This window comes from Plecotus auritus (genome assembly GCF_963455305.1).
Source record: "Plecotus auritus genome assembly, chromosome: 6".
NCBI classification, from domain to species: Eukaryota; Metazoa; Chordata; class Mammalia; order Chiroptera; family Vespertilionidae; genus Plecotus; species Plecotus auritus.
This window is the reverse complement of record NC_137773.1, coordinates 56,993,609-57,017,495: the sequence shown is the minus strand read 5'-3', so window position 1 is coordinate 57,017,495 and position 23,887 is coordinate 56,993,609.

Here is a 23,887-nt window from a genome sequence, read left to right as displayed (position 1 = left end):
AGTCTTAATAGCAGTCTCTAATCCTCCGCAGCCGGACGACATAATTCAGAGGTCTGGCATCATGCAGTGGTCAGCAAACTCATTAGTCAACAGAGCCAAATATCAACAGTACAATGATTGAAATTTCTTTTGAGAGCCAAATTTTTTAAACTTACACTTCTTCTAACGCCACTTCTTCAAAATAGACTCGCCCAGGCTGTGGTATTTTGTGGAAGAGCCACACTCAAGGGGCCAAAGAGCCGCATGTGGCTCGCGAGCCGCAGTTTGCCGACCACGGTTAACAGCTAGGGGAAATGATTGACTCATTTCATTTATCCTGGACCGGGCTTCAGCTGTAAATGAACGCTGGGCTCTTTTCCTTATTCACATTCCTCCTCCACTTAACATAAAATGCATGTCAAAGCTCCGCTTTACATTGGAAGCCTTACCTAAAACAAATCAATTGTTCAGTATAGAAACTTTTAAAAATGACAACAATTTTATTACCCACTTATGTGCCAGGCACACACTAGGAACTCTACATACATGATTTTACAAGCTCACGACATATGTTTACATATGCAGGTTCACTAATGATGTTAACGCCAACAAAAAACTTCAGTGATTGTTCAAAACGTTCAGTCTGGGAGCTGGGTAAGTAAGCATCTGTTTGGACAACCTGTAGGAGTGTGACCCTCAGGACCAAGTTAAATAAGCCTCCTACGCAATAAGCTCTTTTGTTACAAAACATCATGGTGCCTAACCCAAAGATAAACAGATAAACATTATAACTTTAATGTCCATCCTCCAGAGAGCTCAAAATGTTTTACAAATAACTTGGAGGTGATGAAAACTTCAGTCCCCTACTAAAATCAGCAGGGTGGCAAGAGGCTAAGGAGAAGAAAATAAAGGAGGTAAATAAAGGAGGAAAAGGACACTCAAGAATAGAAGGGATGTAAACAAACAGTGAGGGCCTTGCAAAACAGTCAAACACAGGCAGTCAATCTTCTGGGCAAAAACCTAAACTTTTCCTCATAAGGAAAGCTGTTGACATTTCCTCAAAGTGTTAAACTTAGGGTTAACATATGAGCCAGCAACTCCACTCCCTAGGTAGAGATACCCAAAAGATATGAAAACATACATCCACACAAATCCTTATTCATAGTAGCATTCTTCATGATAGCCAAAAAGTGGAATCAACCCAAATGTCCATTAGCTTATGAGTAGATGAACAAAATGTATGTATCCATACAATGGAATATTAATCCTATCTAATAAAGAGGGAATATGCTAATTGACCATCACTCCATCACAAAGATGGCTGCACCCACAGCTGAGGCCAAGTTCCCTTAAAGAGCCTTAACAAGCAATCAGCAGGGGCCTGAGGCTATGCCCTCCCCCGCCCCTGTGGAGCTTGACAGGGGACCTCAGGCCTCGCCCCCTCCCCAGCACCATGCCAGGGGACCTGAGGCTGCACCCTCCTGCCTGGCAGGGCTTGACAGGGGACCTCAAGCCATGCCCCCCACCCAGCAGGGCTTGATGGGGGACCTCAAGGTGCACCCCCAGTGCTGGGTCGGGGGAACTCAGGCTGCACCCCCTCCCAGTGGGGCTTGACGGGGGACCTGAGGCTGCACCCCCCACTCCCGGTGCTGGGCTAGGGGACCTGAGGCTGCACCCCTCCGCCTGGCGGGGGATTAACGGGGGACCTCAGGCCATGCCCCCCACCCCGCAGGGCTTGACAGGTGATATCAGGCCATGTCCCCCCGTCCTGGCGCTGGGCCAGGGGACCTGAGGCTATGCCCCCTGCCCAGCGGGGCTTGACAAGGGTGGGACTTGCCAGGTCTGGATCTAGCCCAAGGCGGGGGCCAGCCGGGTCTGGGTCTCACGTGATTTTGAGGCACATGTGGGTGGGCGGGGACTTGACTCTGGGTCCCGTGGTGAGCCCCAGACTCTGACAGGAGGAAGATTTTCATATACATTTTTCTAATTTTCTTTCATCTCTGACACTTCTATTATAGAGAAAGGGCAAATAGCAATATTAAATTATTTCCTCTAATTAATCCCCTTTTAATGTGCACAAATTTCGTGGGCCACTAGTCTACTATAAAGAGGAATGAAGTACAGTTTCATGTTACAACACTATGAACCTTAAAAACATGTTGATAAGTGAAAGAAACCAGTCACAAAAGACCACATATATTTTTCAATATAAAATGTCCAGAACAGGAAAATCTATACAAAGTAGATTAGTGGTTGCCAGGGGCTGGAGGGTGGCATAGTGATAGAGTAAGAGGTATCTTTTGTGGATGATGAAAATAATTTAAACTTAGATTTTGGTAATGGCTGTACAACTCTGTAAATACACTAAATATACCCATTAATTTTATACTTTAAGTGGGTCAATCTTTTTGGTATGTGAAATCTCTCAATTTAAAAAGAGGGGCTGCTTCAGAACTGCCTCTCCTTCCGTACCACTTTCCAACTCCCAGCCACAAAAACTCTGGTTCATTCAATGTGGTTGATTCTTTAGATATTGGGACCAAACTAGTTGTTTAAAACCATTTCACAACATAACAAAAAACATTGTTATTGTGCCTTTACACATACACACATGCACCCCAAACAGCAGGTTGATATGAACCTTAATTTAATACTAAATAAGTCTACTGTAATTGACAAGAGTGGGAGGGCCTAATCAGTTTTGTTTTATTCAATGACACCTTGTCCTGTGCCTGGTAGAGATTACCAGTAACTGTGGAATGAATGAGAAGTATGACCAAGTGAAGAGAAAGCTTATGGTGCAGTGGAATGATAGAAATTTAAGAGCTCCAAGTCAGTTTCACTATTCAGTAGTTGTATGACCTTGGCTAAAGTCCATTTTCTCTCCATCTCAGGCTTACCATTCATGTAATGAAGATTGCAGCTGCAGGCTATATGAGAAGATTTAATGAAACTGTGTATAAAGCACCTGTGGTAAATTATGATGATGAAGATTAGAAGAAGAAGGTGGTGGGAGAGGGAAAGGAGAAAGAGATGGAGATTACATACTATCACTATAGAAAAGACTGGGGGCAGGGGAGCCTCCCCTGAAATCACAGCATTAAACTATATAAGACAGAATTCAAGGAAGGTGATTACAAAAGCAGATGCTACTGAGTGCCCAGGTCTCATCTTTGGTTCATTAATTCATTCATTCTTCCCACAAATGTCTGTAAGTTTCTATATATGTTAAGCACCATACTGGGTGCTAGTGATACAGCAGTATACAGAAGAGTATCTGTCCTCACTGTGCTTTTGGTCTCTGGAGGGAGATTGACATTCTATCCCCCAAAACCACACAAATACACACACACACACACACATATATATATATGTGTGTGTGTGTGTATGTGTGTGTGTGTGTGTGTGTGTGTGTGTGTGTATATATATCCTATATAATAAAAGCCTAATATGCTAAGTGTCGGGTCGTCTGGTCAGTTGTTCAACCAATCAAAGCATAATATGCTAATGATATACTAAGGCCGCTAAACCATTCTTTATGATGTGCACTGACCACCAGGGGCAGACAGTCGAGTGGTCGACCGGTCGCTATGACGTGCACTGACCACCAGAGGGCAGACGCTCCGACTGGTAGGTTAGCTTGCTGCTGGGGTCAGGCCAATCAGGACTGAGCAAAATGGCCCAGACACGCCCTGGAGTCCTCCCGCGGTCCCTCCCAGGCTGACCAACTTCCCTCATCCCTCCCTGGCCCCGATCATGCACCGGTGGCCTGGCCTGCACCCTCTCACAATTCAGGACACCCCGGGGGATGTCGGAGAGCTGGTTTCGCCCAACGGCGGAAAGACCGGTCGCTGTAACACACTCTGACCACCAGGGGGTAGACACTCAATGCAGGAGCTACCTCCTGGTGGTCAGTGTGCTCCCACAGCGGGAGCGCTGCTCAGCCAGAAGCCAGGCTCATGACTGGTGAGCACAGCGGCAGTGGTGGGAGCCTCTTCCGCCTCCGTGGCGGCACTAAGCATGTCCGACTGACAGTTTAGGCCCAGTAGTGGGCCTAAGCCGTCAGTCGGACATCCCATGAGGGCTCTCAGACTGCGAGAGGGTGCAGGCCTGGCTGAGGGACCCCCCCCCCCCCCCGAGTGCAGGAATTTCATGCACCAGGCCTCTAATATATATATTTAAACTAGTGGCCAGGTGCATGAATTTGTACACATTGAAAGGAAATTAATTAGAAGAAATATTTTAATATCAATATTTGCCCTTTCTCTATAATAGAAGTGTCAACCAAATTCATGATCGACAATGACAGATCGAAACACATGCGTGCGATTGGCACCAGCGAGAGCTTTATATGTACTGTGCATGCACGAGTCAACTTAGCCTTTTATACATATAGAATAAACTTGTTTAATTAGACCTGCTTTCTGATTTAGCTAAACTTTTTCCAGCCCAGTGAAGCGCCCCAACTTCTCTTTCAGGTAATTGTCAGCAACACAGCAGTAAATATCAACATGAAGCAGATTATTATTATAGATCACACAGGGAGAACAAAGGGTAAAATATTTAACTGCAGCAGTGTTTGACTATATTCTGCACAGTGAGAAAACCTGAAGTCATTTTCAAGGTCCACCATTTCTTCTTTTCAGTTGGGTCAAGTTTCTAAGTTTTCTAAATCTCCATTTTCTGGCTAATGAAAAGAAAATAGGATTCCACCAAGTCTCCTATCTACCTACCCCAGGACTTCTGTGAGGATCAAATGAGATGGGGCACAGGAAAATGCTTCACAGACATTTGTTTGCAGTGGAAAATGTTTGCACCTGGCTATAAAGCAAGCCATGTTGCTGGGCTGAAGAAACTCCAAGGAGGCTAGTCGCTAGGGAGAGGAAGCCAGGCGTTGCTACATGACATCATTACCCAGACGGACACTTAACATATTAGCCTTTTATATATAGAGATGCCATGCAGTTAATGTAAGGGGTGTTTAAGAGATTGTAATTGGGAGATATAAATTGGGAGTGGGCTCAAGGAAGACTTAATGAGGAAGTCATTTCATCAGTGACCAGAAGAATCAACAGGAGTTGACCATTAAATAGGGGGTGTGAGCAGAGTAACCCAGGCAGGGAACCAGCCTGTGAAGCCCCTGGGATGGGAAAGAGTCTGGTATATTGAAGATACTAAAAGAGAAGGTAGGAGTCAGATCTTGCAAAGCCTCTAGGCCATATTTAGGATTTTGGTCGTATCATATGCTATCAGGAAGCTTTAAGAGATTTCTAGCTTTGGTGGTAGTGTGATCTAGTTTGCATTTTCTAACTGCTGTGTGGAGAATGGGAATCCAGAAGGAAGTCTTTGGAGTTGTCTGGGCAAAAAGTGGTATAGCTTTACCTTCCAAGTGACAGTGGAGAAAGAAAAATAAGCAGATCACAATATATTTTAGAGGGAGATCCTGGGACCTGACAGTGGCCTCGATATAGAAATAAAGAAGGTACCAAAGATGGGTCCAAGCCTGACCAGTGTGACTCATTGGTTGAGCATCGACCTATGAACCAGGAGGTCATGGTTCGATTCCTCGTCAGGGCACATGCCCAGGTTGCAGGCTCGATCCCCAGTAGGGAGTGTGCGGGAGGCAGCCAATCAATGATTATATCTCACCATTGATGTTTCTCTCTCTCTCTCTCTCTCTCTCTCTCTCTCTCTCTCTCTCTCTCTCTCTCTTTCTCTCTCTCTCTCTCCTTACCCCTTCCTCTCTGAAATCAATAAAAATATATTTTAAAGAAGAAAACATGGGCCCAAGGCTTCTGGCATTATAAGTTAGGTAGATGGATATGAACTTAAGTGAATATTTACTGAAAGGAAAATATGGGATAAGAATTCGATGTGGTGGTAGAGGTGACAGAGATGGACAAGATGAGTTTCAGTTTCACCCATTAAGTCTGGGGTGCCTGGAAGACATTCAACTATGTATGTCAGGTTGGCATGTTTATGCTTTGCTCAGTGCCTCAAAAGGTTAAAGATTCAAATCAATGAAAATTGGTCAGCTTCCAGTCCAGATAAAATAGAGGTTAACTACCCAAGGACTTGTACGCATGCATATAAGCATAACCAATGGATAAAAAACACTGGGGGGAGGGGGCAGGTAGAGGCATGTACTGGGGGGAAGGGGGGGCCGGGGGAAGGTCAATGGGGAAGGAAAAAAAAAAGGAGACATATGTACTACTATTTGTAATACTTCAAACAATTAAAAAAAAATAAATATAAAAAAAATAAAAAAAAAATAGAGGTTAACTCAGATGAAACCTTCCCTTTCTATAGGTTCCGCTACATGTAATGTTGTCTTTCCCTGATGAGTCACATAGTTGTTATCTATGAAGTAAAAAATGTGGGTTCTCCTGAATCTCTGGGTATACTTCAAAGCTGTGAATCAATTAGAATTAGATTCAGACACATGATAACAGAAAATCCAAAATAATAGTGCTTTACCCCATAAGGTTCCCTCTTTCATGTAAACCAGGTCCAGAAGTAAATCATCTAATATGATTCCATAGGCCCCAGGGAAGCCCTAGCTTCCATCCTCAATGTCACCTCATGATACACGATGGCTGCAGAGCTCCTTCTGTGAAGGAGGAAGGAAAATGATAAAAGGGGCCCCCTCTCAGCTGAGTCAGCGCTTTCCTCAGCCTTTCCTGCAGGTCTTAGACAATTTTGGTCTTTATCTCATTGGCCAGAACTTAAGTCTTATGGTCACACTTCACTGCAAGGAAAAATGGAAAATGTGGTTCTTTGTCCAGGTATACTTCCACCCTAAAGGAAACCTGAACTTTATTACAAAGAGAAAAAGGACAACAGATTTTTTTTAAATATATTTTTATTGATATTTCACAGAGAGGAAGGGACAGGGATAGAGAGCTAGAAACATCGATGAGAGAGAAACATCGATCAGCTGCCTCCTGCATACCTCCCACTGGGGATATGCCCGCAACCAAGGTACATGCCCTTGACCAGAATCGAACCCGGGACCTTTCAGTCCACAGGCCGACGCTCTATCCACTGAGCCAAACCGGTTTTGGCCAGATTTTTTTTTTAAATATATTTTATTGATTTTTTACAGAGAGGAAGGATGAAGGATAGATAGTCAGAAACATCGATGAGAGAGAAACATCGATCAGCTGCCTCTTGCACACCTCCCACTGGGGATGTGCCCGCAACCAAGTTACATGCCCTTGACCGGAATCGAACCCAGGACCCTTCAGTCCGCAGGCCGACGCTCTATCCACTGAGCCAAACCGGTTTTGGCAGGACAACAGATTTTGAACAGGAACCTAACAGTCTCTGCTGCAGGCAGAGTGAGGGAGGAGCATAAATTATAGCTATGGCAAAACGTAAATGATATAAAGAAAAGAAATATAAGAAAAATCTTTGGGCCCTGGCCGGTTTGGCTCAGTGGATAGAGCATCGGCCTGCGAACTGAAAGGTCCCGGGTTCGATCCCAGTCAAGGGCCCATGCCCGGGTTGTGGGCTCAATCCCCAGTGGGGGCCTTGCAGGAGGCAGCCGATCCACCATGATTCTCTCTCATGATGGACATTTCTATCTCTTTCTCCCTCTTCCTTCCTCTCTAAAATCAATAAAAATATATTTTTAAAAAATGTAAAAAAAAAAGAAAAAAAAATCTTTGGGTGGGGTGTCTTCCAAAGTACATTAGGCTACTTTCTCTCACAGATATTAGTGGGGGAAGGAAGATGCCAAAACAGTTTTAAAAAAATTATTGGACCATATGACTGGAGAGGTAGGGCAAGCTTCTGAGGGCTTTTACCACTCCAGCTTCAGTTCTCTGTGGTTCTCTCAACCCTATCCCCCTTGTTGCTATTGGCTTCAGCCTCCAGAATGCTTCCTTTATGAAAACCAAATGGCTTCAACGCTTCCAGACTTACCTATAAACAATATTCAACCCAGCCGGTGTGGCTCAGTGGTTGACCATCGACCTCTGAACCAGGAGGTCATGGTTCAATTCCCAATCAGAGCACATGCCCAGGTTTCGGACTTGGTCCCCAATATGGGGCTTGCAGGAGGCAGCCAATGATTCAGTTTCATCACTGATGTTTCTATCTCTCTCTCCTTCTCCCTTCCTCTCTGAAATGAATAAAATATGTTAAAAATTTTTTAAAAAAGATGGACAGAATCCCGTTTAAAACAAAAAACTAAAAGGAAAAATAATATCCCTTCCTGAGCTAAAAAGATGCTCCCTTACCACAACTACTTCAATCTGAACATCAGACCCTCTTTGAGTCATTCTTTGAGCGAGGGTAGGTTAATCCACCAAGATATGAGGTAGCTGTATAAGAAACTGGTGAATGAGTAATCTGTAAAATATAATGGTGATAGTTGCATAATAATATGAATATACTTAATCTCATTGAACTTAGTCTCACTTAAAAATAGCTGAAATGGTAAATTTTATGTCATGTGTATTTTACCATAATAAAAAAGAAACAAAAATATAATGAAGGAAGAATAGAAGACCCCCTTCCCCATAACCACTATTAGCAGTTTGTAGTGCAACTTTTCTTAAAGATAAATTATCACAGAATAATAACTGTCAAAATAAGTTTGACATTTTTGTTACATATATATTTTTTAATAATTTTTTTCTTCAAGAAACACCTAATGAGACTTCCTGAACTAACAATCTGGGTAATGCACTTTGGAAAATACTATGTACTGCACTGGATAAACTCTACTGTGAGTCAAGCCAGAATCTCTGTTTAATGGCTAATTTTAAGTGTCAACTTAAAATTACACTTTAAGTTGAGCTAAGGGATGCCCAAAGCGCTGGCAAACATTCTTTCTGGCTGTGTCTGTTGAGGTGTTTCTGGAGCACATTAGTATATGAATCAGTAGACTGAATAAAGATCACCCTCACCATTGCAAGTAGCCATCATCCAATCACTGAGGACCTGGATAGCGCAAAAAAGGCAGAGGAAGGGCGAATTCTCTCTCTTCTTGAGCTAGGACATCAACCTTCTTCTGGCTTCAGACACTGGTGCTTCTGCTTCTCCAGCCTTACATCACCAGCTTTCCTGGTTCTCCAGCTTGTAAAAGGCAGATTATGTGACTTCTTGGCCTGCATACTTCCATGAGACAATTCCTATAGTAAAGATCAATACCAATCTCTCTCTCTCTCTCCTCACTCTCACACACACACACACACACACGCACGCACATACACACACTCTGTCTCCAGTCAGACAGAAAAAACACACACACATATCATATAATTACAAATTCAAATATTAAAAGAAAACTCTCTTTCCCTGCTGCAGTCAGTGCACTCAATATCTGGCTCCCCATGTAGCCCACAGACAGCCATGGCCAAGGAAGGAGCTACAGCTGGATGTGAATGGATGTTAACACAGGAGGGCCTAGCATCGTGGTCGTCAAACTGTGGCTCGCGAGCCACATGCGGCTCTTTGGCCCCTTGAGTGTGGCTCTTCCACAAAATACCATGGCCTGGGCAAGTCTATTTTGAAGAAGTTTAAGTTTAAAAAATTTGGCTCTCAAAAGAAATTTCAATCGTTGTACTGTTGATATTTGGCTCTGTTGACTAATGAGTTTGCCGACCACTGGCCTAGCACATAGAGTTCGAGAAACTGCCCAAGCCTTTAAGTGCTTGTGTGTTTCCATCCAACTGTGATGAGCCTGTCTGGTTGGCGGAGGCCCTTTGTGCTGAACATCAAACAGCCTCCTTAAGGTTGATGACAGCAAGAAACTAGAGGAATGGGTAGGCCTCTGTCAAACAGAAGAGAGGGAAAACCCATAAAGTGGTTGGCTGCAGTTGTGTGGTAGTTAAGGACTATGGCAAAGAGTCTCAGGCCAAGGATGTCATTGAAGAGTACGTCAGTGCAAGAAATGAACAAATAAAAAACTTGTTTCTGGTTCCGCAAAAGAAAAGAAAAAAGACCACTCATAAATTCTAGGAAAGGGCTATGAGTGCATGGTGCTGTAACATCAGAATTGGGCCTATCCTGAGTTGTCTCTGAGGAATTGACAATTAAGCTGAGATCTGTGGGATGAGGAGTTAGTGGGTAAAGTGGATGTTATGTGGAAAGGGAATAAACATACCCAGAGGAAGCTTTGTTGAAGAACTAGTATGAGAAATTGAAAAAGGCCATGTGGCTGGGGCACCGTGGGCTGACACACAGCCCGTGCAGAGGAAGTGCAGGCCTGTTCCATCTGCTCCTGCACCAGGCTTGCTTCTTTCCTCCGGAACACTGTGCCCAGGAGTCCAGACCTCCTCCAGGGTCCCCTGATTGTTTCCAGGGAAAGTGCACCTTTTCCATCACCCCTACACATCATAACTTGGAAGAATTTTAGACCCAAACAAGTTCTAGAACTACTCCACTCACCTAAGGAAATTCTGTCGGTAAATATTGGTTGAGTAGCTGGAGAGGGCAAGGCACTATGCAAAATGCTGCAGGGAATACTAAAGTGAGGCAGTCCCTAATTTCAAGGCTTTGCAATCTGGTGTACTCTGGCCATGAGGAATAAGCTGACATATGGATAATTATAAAACAAAGCGCCCTGCTACTTAGTCCAGCCAACCTGGCAGTCTGCCTGAGAAGCAGACATTCCCAGTGAGGCTAGGGTGGGGAAATGGAGAATGGGTGTGTCGGCAGGGGTTTGAGGGCAGAATTTTACAATTCGCTCACATTGAAATGAAAATCCTCTAAAGAAATCTGGGACTCTCATCTTTTCAAGTTTGGAGTTAGAAGAACCTGGCTCAAGGAGATGAGGGTCAAGGCACACAACCAGTACCCTCGCCAGGTGGAGTGCTCTCCCAGGTCATAATGCAATCACTTCTTCCCCTGTGTCCAGCTTTTGGGGAGACCTGATGTGGAGAAGACGGAGTTGGGTATATCATACCACATGTACTGATGTATATCAGCAGGCACTCCCACTGCCCACAGTTCCCTCAGGCAAATGCTGCCTTCTTTCCTATTACCAACTAATTGAAGCAGTGACCTTGCAGTTTATTTCATCCAGATTGCAATGGGTATAAAATATGTTAGAAGGAAAGAGAAGAGCTTTCAAGGGTATGTTCTTGCCTTAGCCGGTTTGGCTCAGTGAATATAGCATTGGCCCAAGGACTGAAGGGTCACGGGTTCGATTCTGGTGAAGATCATGTACCTCGGTTGCAGGATTGATCCCTGGCCTCAGTTGGGACATGTGTGGGAGGCAAACAGTTGATGTGTTTCTCTCATATTGATGTTTCTCTCTCTATGTCTCTCCCCCTCCCTTCCACTCTTTCTCTAAAATGCAATGAAAAAATATCCTAGGGTGAGGATTAAAAGAAAAAAAAAAGAGTATGTTCTTTCCAGTATCACAGATGCCCCTGGTATAACCCACAGAAAGGTGTCCACAGGGTGACATGCACCAGGAAATTATCTAGCCACTGAAAAACCAATCTGCCACGATTAGAGGCATATTCTTAGAGACCATGGGCACTTGAGTAAAATAGAACATGAAGAAAGTATAAATACTCATGTCTTTTGAAACAATAATTCCAGACCTGGCAATATCAGCCCTAAGAAGATAATTTTTTAGATATATATGCTTAGACCTATTTGTTGGAGGGGGGGAGGAAGCAATCTAACAATTGGAAAATAGGAAAATAAGTCAGCACATATCAGTTCAATGGACTTGTGGCTTCATGTCCTTTGATAGTCACTTTTTTCGCTCTTAGTGGTGAACACTAGCATTTTTTAATGCTTAGCCTTCAGTCCCACTTCCCAACAGCACCCTGATTTCCCCCTGGATAATCATTTTCCCACATAGCACAAAGTCTTGGTAAAATTCATGTGCCTCTATTGCACTAGGGCATCCAAAGAGATAGCTGGAGGCTGCTTCTGCCAATCCTGCCTCTCAGGGCTGCCACTGCCAAGGGCTGGGCACATGACCTACACTCAGCCAACCAGACTCTTTCCCAGGACTTTGACTCTTGAGCATAGTAAAGCACTGACAGAGAAACCAAGTTCATCTGTTTAAGCCAAGAGTGTCGAAAGAGACCCGCTGCCTGGCAGGCAACTCAGCTTCTTCTTCCAAGGCTGGTTCTTCATGCTTCCTTTAGCACCCCACATACTTTGAATGAAATACCTTTTTGCTTAAATTGCCAGAATCAGGATTTTTTTTCCTTGCAACCAAGGAAGAAGAATAAATACCTAGGTTGGTACCCAAAGGCAATGGACCTTCAGGTACACACTGAAGCAACAAGTCATTAAGTTAGCATTGTTGATCACTGAACTCTAAGTCACATGACCTTAAGTGCTCTGTGATGGTTCATTTTACGCGCCAACGTGACTGGATTTACCAGAGAACTGGTAAAGCATCATTGCTGACTGTGTCTGTGAGAGTGTTTCTGGAAGAGATTAGCATTTGATTCAGTAAACTAATAGAAGAGATCCACCCTCACCAATAAGGGTGGGCATCTCCCAATCTAGTTCATTGAGGGCACAAATAGAACAAAAAGGCAAATAAAGGGTGAATTCCCTCTTTCCTCTTGAGCTGGGATGTCCATTTTTACCTGCCCTCATACACTGGATATTGGAGCTCATGGTTCTCAGGCCTTCAGCCTCAGACTAAATTATATCATTGGCTTCCCTGGTTCTCCAGCTTGGCCTCTATAACCACATGGGCCCATTCCTATAATTAATAAATAAACAAATACATACACACACACACACACACACACACACACACACATACACACACACACACACATTTATCCTATTGACTCTGTTTCTCTGGAGAACTCTGACTAATACATTTTCTTATGTCTGGAACTGGCCTGTTTCACACCTATTGTCCTGGAATCCTTTCCCTTTTACAACAATCCTCTGGATTTTTCATTTCTAAATGGAGTTTTACTGTAAATTCTTGCATGAAAAAGTTTTTTAAAAATAATCTATGATGAGTCCTGGCTGGTGTTGCTCGCAGGGGTGGGCAAACTTTTTGACTCGAGGGCCACAATGGGTTCTTAAACTGGACCGGAGGGCCGGAACAAAAGCATGGATGGAGTGTTTGTGTGAACTAATATAAATTCAAAGTAAAGGAGCGGAGGGGAGAGCAAGAGAACCCTCTGCTCTTTCGGCTCCGCGGGCCGGATAGAACAGCCGAACAGGCCGGATCCGGCCCGCGGGCCGTAGTTTGCCCACGGCTGGGTTAGAGTGTCAGCCAAGGGAATGAAGGGCTGCGGGTTCAATTACCAGTCAAGGACATGTACCTGGGTTGCATGTTTCATCTTCATCCCCAGTCAGGGTGTGTGTGGGAGGCAACCAATCAATGTGTCTCTCTCACATCAATACTTCTCTCTCTCTCTCTCTCTCTCTCTCTCTCTCTCTCTCTCTCTCTCTCTCTAATTATTTCTATCTCTATCTCTCTCCCCTCCCTTCCACTCTCTCTAAAAAAAATCAATGGAAAAAATATTCTTAGGTGAGGAGGTGAGGATTAACAACAATAACAAAAATCCTGTATCTCCAACTCCTGCCATGGTTTCATCGAGTATTAAGACACATGTGTAGTGAATTGTCCTCACTTTGACATGGAGATAATCTGAAAGATGACTAAGGAATAACATCTCATTTCTCTTGACCTGTCCAGAAGCAATGTAACCAACACATACTTTCAAAATCAGTATGAAGAGCAGTTGTTGGTGAAATAAAGCTCTCTGGGATATGATCAGGTAGAGACAACTACTCCTTTCAGTAGCCATAGGAGAAGTAGTTGACACTGCTTATACTTGCTGGCTATTTGGTATACCAGCCAGTTTGCAAATGCCCATGCAATAACCTGTAAGGTGAGTGAAGTTGTCACACTGCTGATTACTAAGGTCAAAAGGAAGCATAGACATTGTAGGTTGAGTGTAAGATGTGCAAGAAAATGAAGGGTTAGTAGAGCTGCCATAGTGCATATAGAGTAGTCTTAACTCCATTGCTATAGATGTTTGTCTCTTATTGTATTGTACAAATTTACAGCTATTTAAATACTTTACTGTTTGGTAACACGGTTTTGTTTTTTGTACAAAAACAAACAAACAAACAAAAAAATACCACCACAACTTTTTGCAGGAACAAGCTAAAAGAAAGAGTGCATGTTTAATGAAAAAATAAATTTTGATTTCCCATTTCTAAAAAAAACTTCCTAATGAACTTGTGAAGTGTTTGTCGGCATTTATTAGTCTCCATGGGCCATTGACTAACTAAGCACATGAACATCAGAGAGCCCAATGCTGCTGGGAAGCAGGGCCCAAGATGGCATTTAGCCACAGCAGGGTGTTTACATATCTCTGGTGATTCGTGACTTTTTAATTCAGATCAAATAACTATTCTTCTGAATTAAATTTTTCACTTTTTATTCCAAGATTTCTTATGGCATTACATAAAGTGAAACATTAATGCGTGGGGTCTGTTATTAGAAAAAAATAATTTGTAAATTTTGTATCAGTAAATAAGTGAATGAACATATAGAGATTTCCAGGGCTTCTCCCTTTTCAGCAACACGGGAGGAATATACTTGCCACACTCTGCTGTATTACCTGTTACCAGTTCTCACTAATGTCTTCTGGCTATCCTGGAAGTGACTGGAGTCATCTCCTGGTGAAGCATTTAATAGCTGGTGCAAGGCTCTACAGCACTTTCTGGCCCGCCTTAGTAACCATGAAGTCCTCATGTTCCGAACAGTAAAGTGATGAAATGATTGGGACCCCATGAGCCTGAACCTCTAGAAGACTGTGAGAAGGAGATACCCTCACTGACTGGTAACGAATATGTAAGTTGAATGAGAAATAATCATTTGTGTAAGACAAAATATTTTGGAGTTGTTTGTTACCACAGTATAGCCTGCCCTAGTCTGACTAAAGAATTCCAAAATCTTGGGAGGAGGGAAGAGCATTGCTGATGAGATTAAATAAAATAGAGCAAAGTTTTTAAAAATTATTTTTCAGTTTTGCTTTGTTTAATGAAGAAGTTCTAGAAATACATAGAGATGATGGTTGCACAACATTGTGAATGTACTTGATGCCACTGAATTGTACACTTAAAATTATTAAAATGGTAAATTGTATGTTGTCTATTTTACCACAATAAAAAAATCACCAAAGAAAAGTTTTCCTACCAAAATCTTCCAGGAATAATAAGGATTGGAAAAATAGGCACTCATTTATTATTGTTAAAAATATAAATAGGTAGTTCTTTCTGAAGGCAACTTCGGTGATACTTACTAAAAGGCCTTTGAAATATGAAGCCTTTGATTCATTTATTCCTCTTCTGGGAATCTGACCTAAAATTTTAAAAAAGTAATAATTTACAAAGTTTTATGCAAAATAATCATAACTCCAATATGTTTTTTTTTTCTTTTTTGATGCTATGACCAGGAATCGAACCAGTGACCTCTTGACGCATGGGACAATGCTCAACCAACTGAGCAACACCAGCCAGGGCTCCAGTATGGTTTTTAAAAGCCAAAAATGTGAAACAGTGTAAATGGGACCATGGTGGATTAAGAAATTTAGTATATATTCATATAATTAAGTACTATGTAGCTATTTAAAATTATAGTCCATAAGACTATTTAGTGAGAAATATTGGAGAACTGCTCCGATATACAGTTGACTCTTCAACAACCTGTTGGTTGGTATAGGGGCACCAACACTCCCTGTAGTCAAAAATCCCTGAATAACTTTCAACTCCCCCAAAACTTAAGTACTACCATTATCCCTTTAGTATCTGAGGATGATTGATTCCAGGACCCTCCAACCTCCATGGATGCCAAAATCTGAGGATTCTCACATACCCTATATAAAAGGGTGCAGATCAATGCATACAGTTTGCCTCCACATCCATGAACTCCAAATACAGATTGAAAGCAGTACAGGTATTGGAAAAATCCATACAACTCAACCATGTTCAAAGGGTCAGCTGTGATGTTAAAAAAAGATACAAAGCCTAAGGTCTTAAGTTGAATAATAAGTCCCTAGATGTAAGGTTAATGTGGTAACATTGATACGTAATTTATGCTGAATTTCTGTTCGTCAAATTATTTTCTAAGATTAATTATTATTATATGGTTAACAGTATAAACTCTAAATGTCTCAGATTACAGTTTATCTGGGCATAAAAACAAGCTCATTAAAATAATTCAATTAGCCGAAACCGGTTTGGCTCAGTGGATAGAGCATCGACCTGCGGACTGAAGGGTCCCGGGTTCGATTCCGGTCAAGGGCATGTACCTTGGTTGCTGTCACGTCCCCAGTGGGAGGTGTGCAGGAGGCAGCTGATCAATGTTTCTCTCTCATCGATGTTTCTAGCTCTCTATCCCTCTCCCTTCCTCTCTGTAGAAAATCAATAAAATATATATTTTTTAAAAAATTCAATTAACTAAATTATTTCTTACCTTCTTTGCATTTAGGTTCCCTCCTATCATTAATCTTTTACCCTTTCCATTTGAAGGTAGTTACTGAAAGAATAATGGAGAAAAAGCGACTTTGGTTAGTTCTACTTTCTCTGTTATCTTTTTAACATTACATCATCTTTCCCCAGAGTCTTTATGTTTTTGTTCTTGCTATGAACAGGACCTTAAAAGGATCCTTTTTGGGGTTTTTTTACTACTTTTCACATCTCAAGTTCATTCTGGGTTCTACTTTTCTTGATAATGTTATTCAAGGGTCCTGCTGCTCTCTGGTATGAAAGTAAATGTATGCATTTATCCATTGTTTCATATTTTGCAAAGGCTCCACAAAGAAATGCCTCTGCAATCACTCTTTGTTTTTAAGATCTCCCTCTCTTTTTCTTCCCTATTGAAATTATTTAATACAATAGCCTGCAACTTGAATTATAGGAACCCTCAAAAGTATGTAAAGATTTTTCAAAGAGTACTGTGGGCAGAGAAAATTTTATTTTCAGATACTCAGCTTCCATTGTCTTTTTTTCTTAAAAGTTATCTGTCTGGCCTGGCTGGTGTTGCTCAGTGGTCGAGCATCGACCCATGAACTAGGAGGTCACAGTTCGGGTTCAATTCCGGGTCAGGGCACATGCCCAGGTTTTAGGCTTGATCCCCAGGGGGTGTGCAGGAGGCAGCCGATTGATGATTCTCTCTATCTTCATTGATGTTTTTATCTCTCTCTCCCTGTCCCTTCCTCTCTCTGAAATAAAAACATGTATTTTTTAAAAGTGATCTGTCTGAAAATAATATTTTGTGAGTTCTCCTACCACCTTCCCTTTAATAGTAACCTTTTTACCAAGGAAGAGGAGAAGGTAGAAAAGCATACAGCAAGTTCATTCACCCGGATCCTTGTCCCAAGATGTAAAAATATCCAGGGTACTGAAGATACAACTTAAGACATTTTTTTCTAGAAGCCTTCTGTAATGATTAACCCACACCATAGTGCTTTTTTTATTTTCCCTGTATTATGCACATTTCTGTTAAGGGCAAGGTCAAGTCTTAGAATAAATATCCCATTGAGATATTTTGAATACATTTTAGGGTAATGTGGAAGGAGTGATGACAATTTCCTTTTACTAGTATTAACTTGCCTTTTTTATCCATAAATTAGAGATGCATGGTTCTTCCCCCAAAAAAATATATGCAGGAAAGTTAAAAAAAAAGATGTGTCCTACTTCTCACCCATATCACTCTGAAAATGCCCTGTCTCCACTTAAACTTGAGCTTAACAGTTTTAGCGGGGAAATGTTCTCCATGACTGGAACCCATCCCTTCATCACCTCCAAAGCTCCTGCCTAAGGTCACTAGCCAACACTTCACCCCAGGAATCTGTGCCCAATTTCACCCTTGCCCATCTCTTCTCATCCACAGAGTGCATGGCTCTTGAGGAAGAGACATGTGAAAGCAAATAAAGACAATGCCTTTAAAAAAAAAAAGTGAACATTGCCCTGGCCAGTTTGCTTCAGTGGTTAGAGCACCAGGCCCAGGACCAAAGGGTCTTGGGTTTGATTCCTGGTCAAGGGCATATACCTCTTGCCTGGTTGGGATGTGTGCAGGAGGCAACCAAAGGATCTCTCTTTCTCACGCTCTCCCCATCTCTCTCTCCCTCCTTTCCACTCTCTCTCTAAAAATCAAAGGAAAAAATATCCTCGGGTGAGGATTGAAAAAGAAATGTGAACACTAAAAATGGCTCTCCTTTTCTACTATTTGAACATAAGCTTTTCTTTTATGTCTTTCTTTTTTTTTTTTTTTTTTTTTTTGTCTCTCCTCAATATTCTTTCCTAGAATGTGCTGTCAGCTGGAAACAAAAGCACCTTTGAACAGATGACTCATGCTGATTCTTTAAAGCATAACTGGAATGTATAACTAATAAGATTTTTAGACATAATGGATAAAGCCTGTGCAGAAGAAGTTTACATGATTTATTTTAAAATAAGTTTGCATTATTCAAAAAGGGAGTTAAAACTTATTTCATTGATTCTTATCATGAAATAGTTATCGATTTACTGACTTTATCTGTGTCTCACATTCCTCCTCTGTAAAATGGGGATAATAATAGTATTCCTTCATGGAGCTGGTTTGGAGATTAACAGAGTCAACCTATAATCTATGCAAAGCACATAAAACAGTACCCAGTGCATAGTATGTGCTCTCCATGTTAGAATGACCCCTCCCCCAGCGGTCCCTCTGGTCTTTGTACTCATTCCTTTGGTACCTTACCCAGTCTCCTGGCTTAAAATATCATCTATATGCCAATGAGTCTCCAATTTATATTTCCAATGCCTGCTCTCTCCAGAACTCCAGACTCATATTCAACAGCCTACTAGACATCTCCAGTTGAATAGCTAGTAGACATTTCAAACTCACCCTCGCCAAATTAAACTCCTGTTCTTCCGTCTCGCCAAAACTGCTCCACCTACAGCCTTTTCCCTGTCGCTTGATGTCAATGCTATCCTTCCAACTGCTCAGGTCTCCAAAACTTGGAGTTAATCTGCATTCCCTTATTTCTCTCATACTCCACATTCAGACTGTCTTCCTGCGAAGTATATCCAGCATCTGACCATCACTCACTGCCTCCACTGCTGCCCCCTGCTGTAAGCCACTCTGATCTCTCTCCTAGATTACTGCAGTGGACTCCTAACTAGACTCCCTACTTCTACCCCTGCCCCCCAATAGTCTTATTTTCGACAGGGCAGCCGGAGTGATCTTTCCAAAATGATCACATCATTCCTCTGCCTAAAATCCTTCAATACATCCCTATACATAACACAATACATCCCTATACATAACACAACTTCAATCCTTCAATACATCCCTACACATAACACAATAACTTTAATATATAAATTAATCATATTAATTTTTGTAAGACTAAAAATATGCATTAGATTGCTAGCAATGATTATTTTAGGGTGGCAAACTACATGTGATCATTTAAAAATATTTTCTTTTTGACTTAGTAATATTACTTGCAGTAATTTACTTATAGGAAATAATTAGGATGCGCCCAAAGATTTAAGTTCAAGAATGCTAGCCATAATGGTATTTACCATAGGTGAAAACTGGAAATAGCCTAAGTGTCTAACAATAGGAAACTAGTTTAATAAATTATGCTATGGCTACATGATGGATTATCTGACATAAACATGTTTTTAAAATTAATAATGCATTGTTAATGAAAAAAGATTAAGAAATAGCAAGAGCACCGTGAGATCAACTTTGCAAATTAAAAAAATGTATATGAAAAGAGGAAAAGATAGGAAGGATATATACCAAAATATTAACAGCAGTCCTCACATAGGAAATACACACAGGAGGCCATGATCTAGAGCTGAACAACAGTGGATGAACTGCTACTTCCCCACAAGTAAACCTGCTTGGAATTCACACACTCCGAGCATATGTGCAAATTCTAATCAACACTTCCTGCAACGCTGCAGTGTCAGCTTAAGCAACCATCTCTTTTGCAGGCTGCAAATGACTCAGAGTATATTACATGAATAGAAAGATATCTTAACTCTTGCTGTGTTATAATAAAAATGGTTCATATGCAGCATGCTTAGCAAGTAGAAAAGAAAAAAAAAAATCCCCTAATGCTTTTAGGAATTTAAGCCTTTTAACTCATTGCCAGGTTAGGATGGGTTAAGCTATTTTTTGCAATGGCTGATAACAGTTTCCCCAGAGCTTCTTATCAGTTTTTAACCTGTCTAAAAAAGTAGTTACTAGAGCAAGAAATAAGTTGCTTGGCATGCTCAGTGTCTAATATCCAGTTTGCAGCTCATGTTTTTTCTTATTTTTTAAATATTGAGTTTAAATGTTAGTTCTCGGAATTTTATGTTTTATGCGTTTTTGTTACTTACAGAATGAAGTGATCATAAAAAGAAAAGAAATTCTGCATCTTTCTGTCCTATTCAGCCCTCAGCAGTCTTTACCTATGATTAAGAAGTTTGAGCCTTCTCGCTTTATTCTTTTTTAAAAAATACATATTTTTATTGATTTCAGAGAGGAAAGGGGAGAGAGAGAGAGAGAGAGAGAGAGAGAATCATTGATCGGCTGTCTCCTGCACGCCCCACTGGGGACTGAGCCCACAACCCAGGCATGTGCCCTGGACAGGAATTGAACCTGGGACCCTTCAGTCTGCAGGCCGACGCTCTATCCACTGAGCCAAACTGGCTAGGGAATCTCTCTTTATTCTTTATCAACTAAAGCATAGATACCACTCAAGCTACTGACTCGTTTTCACTGAAAAGTAAAACAAAGAAACAAATAAAAGCTCCTGTGCGACAGAATGAACCATGAAGCTATCAGAAATTACCTGAAAGCTAAGCTCGCATAATCAAGCAACAAAATTCAACCACAAAAGGTGTTAGGTATGTAATGAAATAGACTGATTTCAGCACATTACTTAGCACTTTGTTTCAACATAAGGCAATGAGGCTGCCATTAAAAACCCACATACTAGTATTACCCTAGCTGGTTTGGCTCAGTGGATAGAGCGTCAGCCTGAGGACTGAAGGGTCCTGGGTTGGATTCCCCTCAAGGGCACATGCCTGGGTTGCAGGCCTGATCCACAGTAGGGGGTGTGCAGGAGTCAGCCAATCAATGATTCTCTCTCACCATTGATGTTTCTATGTCTCTATCTCTCCCTCCCTCTCCCTACCTCTCTGAAATCAATAAAAACCCACATATTTAATAGTGAGACCATGAAACTTTACAGGGCTTTTCTGCAAAACTAGAGGTGCATTAGAACACTGCCACTGTGCCCTTTCGAAAACATAATTTACTAAACAACAGTCTCCATGAAAGATGGGAAGATCTGATTATATGCTTATGAGAGTTTAACACTTTCTTGTTTGTTTTTCAGACTATCCTGGCATTTTGAGAACACACTAAAATTCTCTTGTTTTCCTGGAGAGAAAGGTAGAAATTACTAATGTACTACATGAGCTTCTTACCAGTATCAAAACAAGGAAATCAACTAACTCGAAGCTTATTTGGGGTGAGTGTGTGCAATAGGATAGGAATGCCCATTTTGGTCACCTGTGTAGGCAGGCTGAGTCTGTGTACCAGGTATGTCTATTGAATTTAAAATCTGAATATTAAATGACACCAAAATTTAAAAAAACCTCTACAGAACTGTGAACAAAGAGAACATCTTTTGCTCCTACTTAGTCAAATCTAAGGTGAAATTTCTTTCTCTTAATTTACACTTTGTTTCTCAATTTAGGAATGGTGATGTTTGAAGGATATTTCAAGTAAACTATCCTAAGATCTAAGCACTTGTTGTTTTCTTAGTGACACTTTACACAAAAAAGAGAGTAAATGTATCATTGATTTAAAAATGGACATAATGCAGCTGAAATATCTCATCCATTGATAACAGATCTTCAGCCTCTATTTAGTTGGGGCTACTTGAGTGGTATTTACTATCACAGAGAGGTAAAAGGAGTACTTGTTTGTCAATACATAGCCATCAGAGCCTCACAAATAATTAACCCTGAACAAGCTGAATAGCTGACATTTGATACCTAGATTCCTCCCACAAAGTTAAAGGGCTTCACTAAAGAGGGGGTAAATATTCATTAATGTATTTAGGGTGAATTATCTGGGTTCTTTATATCCTTACTAGAGGCCCGGCGCACAAAATTGTGCACGGGTACAGTCCCTAGGCCTAGCCTGTGATCAGGACCATCTTCCCTGGCTACCGGCAGCCGGCCCCGCTCCCCACTGCCACCCACCAGGGTTCCCAGTTTGCCATCAGGCAATCAGAGCCTGCAGGCTGTGGGGAGGGACCGAGAGGTCGGCCAGTTCCTCCTGCTCACCAGCCCCGCCCCCACCACGGGTCACCCTGTGTGTGGGGGGAGACCAGCAGGGCGGGGGCATTGGCCTGGCGCCACTAGTATCCCCACCACCCACCCTGGTTCGCTGTTCACCATCGGGCGATTGGAGCCTGCGGGCTGGGGGGGAGGGACCGAGAGGTGGTCAGTGCACTTCATAGTGACTGGACAAGCGGTCGTTCTGGTTGTTCTGCCGTTATGGTCGCTAGGCTTTTATTATATAGGACTACTGCACTTGGTTGCTAAGCCCTCTTTCCACTTAGGAGTCCAAAACTTGACCTTCTACATAAACTGCAATTTACAGATTTAAACTCAGTTAATCCAGAGTTTTGCCTTTCTCCCTTTTCCTTCCCTTTTCTGTGGATTTACATGTTTTACTGACCTCTGAGGCAGAAAGCCCAGCATATGCTGAGATAGGCAATTCCTTCTAGTCTGGATTCAGCTCCTTTCCCTCCCATCCCCATGTCTGCATCCACCTCTGCTAGCTCCACCCTGACCACAAGGCCTCTCCCATCTGTCATCCCCCTCTCAACCACTTCTGTGCTGCTTTTGGGCGGGGTGGGGGTGGGGGTTCTGAGAAGTGTTGGATGCTCAGTATCCTGGAGGGTGGGGAGGAAGGACTCAGTCACTCTGCTGCAGCTGTGTGGTGAGGGGGCTTTCTCATTGTGGCCTGCTAGAAGCCAGGTGCAGATCCTTTCTGCTCTGAAGTCCTTCCTGTTTCCTCCCAGGGAATTTATTGTCCTCCCGACTGACAGAGGAGAGTGACAGAGAGTACAGTGCCTTCTTAGCCACTGACCAGCATTTGAATTCTAGTCACATACCATCAGGCTCTCTTCTTTTTGTTTCCTTCTGGTAAATTATTTCATACCTACCTTTTGGTTCATGGTATGCAATGCTCTGCCCTGAGTCCTCTAAGCTCTCACTCATTTATAACTCAAACATGTTTCCTCTTTCAAGAAACCTGCCCTTATAATAAAAAGCCTACTCTTTCAGCTTTAATTTTAAAATTCCACTCAGAAACTTAGGTGTCTTTTTTTGTGTTCTTGGCTGTGTTCTGGAGCAATGAATTCTACTGACTCAGTGGGGGAAGGGAGAGGACTAGTGGTGAGGAGGAGGTCTAAAAAGCCCATGAAGAAGAGAAACAATAATTTTCTCCAAACTATATTCTACCACATTCATCAAGAATTGTGTTTATTAGTAAATATGTGATAATTGGGCATTGAGGTGACACAAGCCCCCTAGTGGGCCTTTGGGAATGTGTAGGACATTTTTAGTGGTCACAGTGACTTAGTGATTTACTGGCATTTGGGGAGTAGAGGTGAGGGATGTTATATATCCTGCAATATGCAGGACAGTTCCATACAAAAGCCAATTGGTCCCTGCTAAACTATGCCAAAGACATTCCTCTCTGTTGGGGCTTCTCCAGTCTCTGACCCCATCCATGTTTACTATATAGTACAGCTCTAGGGCCCTCCCCTTGGAATCAGGCCCTCCCCACTTACTGTTATTATAAATAGCAATACTTAATAAATATGATCCTTAAGGACAATGTTCTGTTAACAGTAGTTTAGTACTTTCAAGTGAA